Source organism: Neomonachus schauinslandi, chromosome 7, assembly GCF_002201575.2.
Source record: "Neomonachus schauinslandi chromosome 7, ASM220157v2, whole genome shotgun sequence".
NCBI lineage: Eukaryota > Metazoa > Chordata > Mammalia > Carnivora > Phocidae > Neomonachus > Neomonachus schauinslandi.
This window is the reverse complement of record NC_058409.1, coordinates 12,964,092-12,970,688: the sequence shown is the minus strand read 5'-3', so window position 1 is coordinate 12,970,688 and position 6,597 is coordinate 12,964,092. Positions and strand designations below refer to the sequence as shown.

General features: G+C 37.6%; 1 pseudogene; it reads right to left on the bottom strand.

The window, feature by feature from the left end:
• Positions 1–245: 245 nt before the first annotated feature.
• LOC110591086 lies at positions 246–1,671 on the bottom strand (annotated as a pseudogene).
• Positions 1,672–6,597: the final 4,926 nt, after the last annotated feature.

The following is a 6,597-nucleotide window of genomic DNA, read 5'->3' as shown; positions in this document are numbered from 1 at the left end:
GTTATCATTAACCAGTCTTTTACTATTAAACTTAAATGGCGGAGGGCATGTTCTGCATGGAGCACTGGGTGTTATGCACAAACAGTGAATCATGGAACACTACAACAAAAACTAATGATGTAATGTATGGTGATTAACTTAACATAATAAAAAAAAAAACTTAAATGGCCAATTGACACAAACAGTTCTGAGACCGTTCTTCCACCACTGATTAAGACTGGGGTGGCAAGTATTGGGAATAATATTCATTTAGCCTTCTGAGCTTTCTGGGCAGACTTGGTGACCTTGTCAGCTCCAGCTGCTTTCTTGTCCACTGCTTTGATGACACCCACAGGAACCGTCTGTCTCATGTCATGAACAGCAAAACGGCCCAGAGGAGGATAGTCAGAGAAGCTCTCAACACACACAGGCTTGCCAGGAACCATATCAACAATGGCAGCATCACCAAATTTCAAGAACTTGGGACCATCTTCCAGCTTTTTTCCAGAACGATGATCTAGATAGATCATCGTTGTGATGATGTCACACAGCTCATCAATGTGAGCTGTGTGACAATCCAGCACAGGGGCATATCCAGCACTGATTTGGCCTGGATGGTTCAGGATAATCACCTGAGCCGTGAAGCCAGCTGCTTCCATTGGTGGGTCATTTTTGCTGTCACCAGCCACACTGCCACGACGAACATCTTTGACAGATACGTTCTTGACACTGAAGCCCACATTGTCCCCAGGAAGAGCCTCACTCAAAGCTTCATGGTGCATTTCAACAGACTTTACTTCACTTGTAACATTGACTGGAGCAAAGGTGACCACCATGCCAGGTTTAAGAACACCAGTCTCTACTCAGCCCACAGGGACAGTACCAATACCACCAATTTTGTAGACGTCCTGGAGAGGCAGATGCAAGGGCTTGTCAGTTGGACGAGTTGGTGGCAGAATGCAATCCAGAGCTTCAAGCAGTGTGGTTCCACTGGCATTCCCATCTTTACAGATGACTTTCTATCTCTTAAACCAAGGCATGTTAGCACTTGGCTCCAGCATGTTGTCACCATTCCAACCAGAAATTGACACAAATACTACTGTGTCGGGGTTGTAGCCAATTTTCTTAATGTAGGTGCTGACTTCCTTAACGATTTCCTCCTATCTCTTCTGGCTGAAGGTTGGCTCAGTGGAATCCATCTTGTTAACACCCACAATTAGTTTTACACCCAGTGTGTAAGCCAGAAGGGCATGTTCACGGGTCTGCCCATTCTTGGAGATACCAGCTTCAAATTCACCGACACCAGCAGCAACAATCAGGACAGCACAGTCAGCCTGAGATGTGTCTGTAATCATGTTTTTGATAAAGTCTCTGTGTCCTGGGGCATTGGTCACATAATACTTGCTGGTCTCGAATTTCCACAGGGAGATATCAGTGTTGATACCACGTTCATGTTCAGCTTTCAAGTTTATTCAAGACCCAGGCATACTTGAAGGAGCCCTTTCCCATCTCAGCAGCCTCCTTCTCGAATTTTTCGATAGTTCTTTTGTCGATCCCACCACATTTGTAGATCAGATGACCAGTAGTGGTGGACTTGCCTGAATCTACGTGTCCAATGACAACGATGTTGATGTGAGTCTTTTCCTTTCCCATTTTGGTTTAGGTTGAGTGGTGGTTTTCACGACACCTGTGTTCTGGTGGCAAACCCATTGCGGAAAAAAAAGAATGATACTAACTTTTGACAATCTCTTCCAGAATATACAAGGAGAGAACTTCTTAATCATTCTTTAAGGCCACAATTACCTTAATATCCAAAAAAATAACATAAAACAAAATAAAGATAGCACAAGAAAGTAAAACTACAGACCAATATCTCCTATGAATACAATGCAAAAATCCTCCATAAAATATTAGTAAATTGATGTCTACAATGTACAAAAAGACTAAGTTTTATCCCAGAATTGCGAAGTTAGTTTCCAAAACCAATTAATGTTATAAAACACATAAAGAGAATAGAAGACAAAAACTACATGATCATCTCAATAGATGCAGAAAAAGCATTTCACAAAATCCAATACCCATTTATGATAAACATTCTTAGCCAATCATAAAATATTATGATTGTATTATATGACTATTTTAAAATAAATTATGTTTGTCAAAATATTAACAGTTGCTTCCATGTGGTAGAATTATAAGTAAGTTCTAATTCTTTATATTTTATGATTTATCAACCAGGAATCTATTGCTCTTTTTTCCCTTGGTGCTTAAAATTTATTTGTTTGTTTATTTATTTATTTATTTATTTATTTATTTGAAATCAAGCTAACATCCCATTGACTTAGTAAAATGCAAAGATGTAGAATATGAATAGTTAAAATTTAATTTACCATATTTTCTTTAGCACTTATTTTATGACTGTCGGCTAGGAGGCCTTGATTGATAACACAAGGCAAAATTTATGTCACAGTATGCCCTAAAGTTGTGACTCCTACTTTTGAGGTATTTTATGTTTTAAATTTATACAAAAAATTTTTAAACATCATACAGTAAAACATCTGAAAGCTACAATTAAAATGTAAGTGGTAAAAAGTACATTTGTCTTGAACCATTGTTTTTTGGTCAAAAAACAAAACACAGTAGTTTATTCATAACTCCATGTATCACCAAGTTAGTCAAAACAATCTACAATTCACTGCCTCTTACAACATTCAGATTAGTACAACTCAGCTTCCATATATTGCTTCACATTAGCTCCATTTGTTCTCAGTAAAGATAACCAAGATCTATCAAAAACTTTTCATATTTAGAAGTATTAATTTCATCCTCTTCATAGTCTTGCAAATATATTTTTTAAATGATTAGAATGAAAAAAATGAAATTTTTGACTTTGGCATTCTCATTTATGTTTTGCTTACATAAAGGTAAAACCAATTATCAATATGTGAGAATATCAATTATGGGACATTGTTTCAGAATCATGTATGTCTTGGCATAATGGCCAAAAAAAAGTTCCATTTCCCTTTTTCATTCTCTATGCACCTAGAGAAGCCCCTACAGTCAGTCATACACACAAACACATGCACGCACGCACACACACATCCCTTTTGTGAGCTCCATGAGGGTCTTACAGTAGATTTTAAAAGAAAAAAACTATCACTAGAAGTTGCAATTTTGAAGAAGAAGAAGAAGAAGAAGGAAGAAAGAAGAAAGAAGAAGAAGAAGAAGAAGAAGAAGTCGTCGCAATTCTGTTTTGGGTAAATTTCTGCCAAGTCCCTCAAAATATCAGAAAATATTTCTTGAATTAGTATGTAAGTTTTTCTGGGATACTTTGTGGTATGTCTAAACAAAACTGTAGAATAAATCCAAAAAATTTCCATAAAATGTGGCTAATTTTACTTAATGGCAATATTTTTAAAATGTGAATGTATTTTAGGGCATAACAAAACAGAAATCTACTAGAAAAAGCTAATCTATAATGATACAGATCAGAACAATGTTTGGTTGGAGCGACCTGACCAGGAAAGGCACAACCAAACTTTTTCAGGTGATATAAATGTTCTACATCTCAATGGTAGCAGATTTAAATGGACACAGAAATTTGTCAAAACTGATCAAAATTTATACTTTAAATATGCACATTTTATTGCATGTAAATTATGCCTAAATTAAGTATATTTTATTTTTTTAAGATTTTATTTATTCATGTGTGTGAGAGAGAGAGAGAGAGAGAGAGAGAGAGCACAAGCAGGGGGAGGGGCAGAGGGGGAAGCAGACTCCCCGCTGAGCAGGGAGCCTGACTCAGGGCTAGATCCCAGGACCCTGGGAAGATGACCTGAGCCAGAGGCAGACACTGAACCAACTGAGCTACCCACGTGCCCAATAAAGTATACTTTAAAAGGCAAACTGCATGAATTTAAAATATAAAACTTGAAGAATTTCCTTCATCTCTGAATTTCATTTCTTGTGTTGGGTTGCAATATTAATGGAGGCACTACATGGGAAAACACCCTAATACCATAAATTTCACATTTAAGTAGTTAAGTGAATGTAAATGTCCCTTCCTGTTCCCTTAATAAATGTTATCACATTAAGTGTAAGAATTTTAAAACTAAAATTCCTGCAAGGATATTAACTTAATCACAAAGCAAAATTTTATATTCTACTCTTTATTCTTTAGCACAGATTTAACGAATAAAGTGGCTGACTTCAAAGATACCTTCACCTGCCTAATCCAATTCATGCTTTTAGAATTCATTTAGGAGTTGCTTCATCTAGGAAGACTGCTCTGGCCGATACCATCCCTCAACCTATTCCTGCCAGGAAAGCGCAGGTATCTCTCCTCTCTGCTGCCATGTTGGTATCTTTCTACATCACTAATGCATGTTACCATCCATCCGTCACCTACAAAGAGTCTGAGCTGGGGACTACTGTATAAGTAGGGTTTATCACAAGAGTGTTCTCTGACAGAAGGGAGTGATGAAGAAATATGACAGGGCAGGGGAAAAAGCCAGGCAAGAATTTGGCTTTGGGTCTCAGCTGGATTCTAGCCTAGCCCAATTCCTGGGGAATTCTATAATAATAATATATAATAACTCACAATAATAGAGCATTAACTGCATCACAGGGTAGATCCCACTCTAAGAGACCATCTCCCCCACCCAGCCACTCCCAACCACCAGCCTTCCCCCTCACTCACCCACCAATCACAATCAATACCCCAGAGGATGTCCTAAGGAGTATTATCTCCCTAGTGAGAAGGCAAGAAAAAGGCAGCTCACAGCCATACTCATGGCAACTGGGGGAGAGCATACCAGACCAGTAAAGGGGATCTGAGATGAACACCAACAATATCCACCATACCACAAAACACTTCACTGCAGTATATATTTAAAATAGTGTGTAAGAACATGAGCCCTTGAATCAGATTGCCTATAGATGTCAACACTACATAAAGCTATGCAATTTGGGGAAAATCACTTAACTTCTCCAAACTGCAGTTCCCACATCCATTACCAGGAATAATGTAATAGCAGTATCTACATCATAGGGCTGTCATGAGAATTAAATGAAATAATACATATAAAGTGCTCAGACCAGTGCCTGGAACATAAAACCTTAATACATATTAATTGTTACTATCATTATTGCTGCTGATGTTACTGTTGTTATTATTATTATTATTCTAATGATCAGATTAAGGGCCTATCTTTCTCACTAGATAATGAATCAAACAAACTGACATTTAAGAACTCACCTAACCCTAGTTCTTGGTGTTACTAGTTGATGGCCTGGCATTTACAGATGAACCATGGCATTCTTTTCTTGAAATTAAATGCAAGGGCACTGATGTCAGACAAGGTAGCTCTGTAACTGTTATAAACTAAGACAAAAAAGACCATTCTATGATCTTCTCAGAACAAAGACAAAACAAGATTACAGGGCAAACAACAAAAATACCAAACAACATCTTTTCCCAGCTAACAAGAATAACAACTGCTTCTTTGTCAATTATAGGCTTAGCCTCAGATTATTTTTCCTGCCTTCTAGGTGAGATTCATTAAAATATCAAATTAACCACCCCACTCCCTGACAGCACCCAACCCAGAGCAAACCCTCCTTCCTTGAACATTCCTCAAAAATCACCTGACACAAGCACAAATCCTATAATAAATCCTTCTTAACACCCTTCTATTATGAAGCTTCATAATTCTCCATAGTGTGTGGTCTCCCTCATTTCAATAAGGCAATAAATGAAACTTCATTTGACAACAGATATATTTCTGACCACCTTTGACTAGAAGGCTTTGACACAGAGATAATTCATCTATGTATTCCCAGTGCCTAAAATACAGTCGGCATTTCATAAGAGTTTTTGAATAAATGAGTTAACCCCAGATACAAGTTAGTTCCAAAGATCCTGATTCTATGTAATGGTTGACATGGGTGATTTTCACATTTGCAATCCACACAATAATTGAGGAGACACAGATACTACTGAGCAAAGAACAACAATGTTAGGTAAAATTGAGAAACACATTTAAAAATCAGAGTGCTGGGCATCTGGCCATCAGTAGCAGTAATGGAGAAAGTAAATCAAAGGTTCAGATGAAATTATGAAATGACAAACTTATGAATAGCACAGATTCTGCAATGACAGATGCTGCTACAAATCAAAGAGCCATCATCACCTTGTGTGTATTGTACCAAGAAGGCTGTCTAACTGAGTACTCCCAGGTTGTCACAGTAGTCTTGGAAATCAAGTCTGGATGACTGCCATCTTGGTGCAATGCATTTTTGGTCTACCATTGTACACAGGGAAGAGAAAATTGACATCATGACTGGGAACTCCATGTTCTTTGCTCAACAGTAACTTAAAAAGGCAGCCAGTCCAGGTGATAGAAAATAATTTAATAGATAGATTGATAGATAGATAAAAATGATGTAAATGACTTGTAGGATATACATATTTTTGGCAGCAGTTGGAAGAAACTCTGATATACACATTATACGACTAGACTCTGAAACATTTCTGGAAGGAGTAACAGAGCTCATCATTCAAGCTCCACACTAATTTTTGAAGACCCACTGTGACTTTTTCCCTACAAGTCTTTGGTA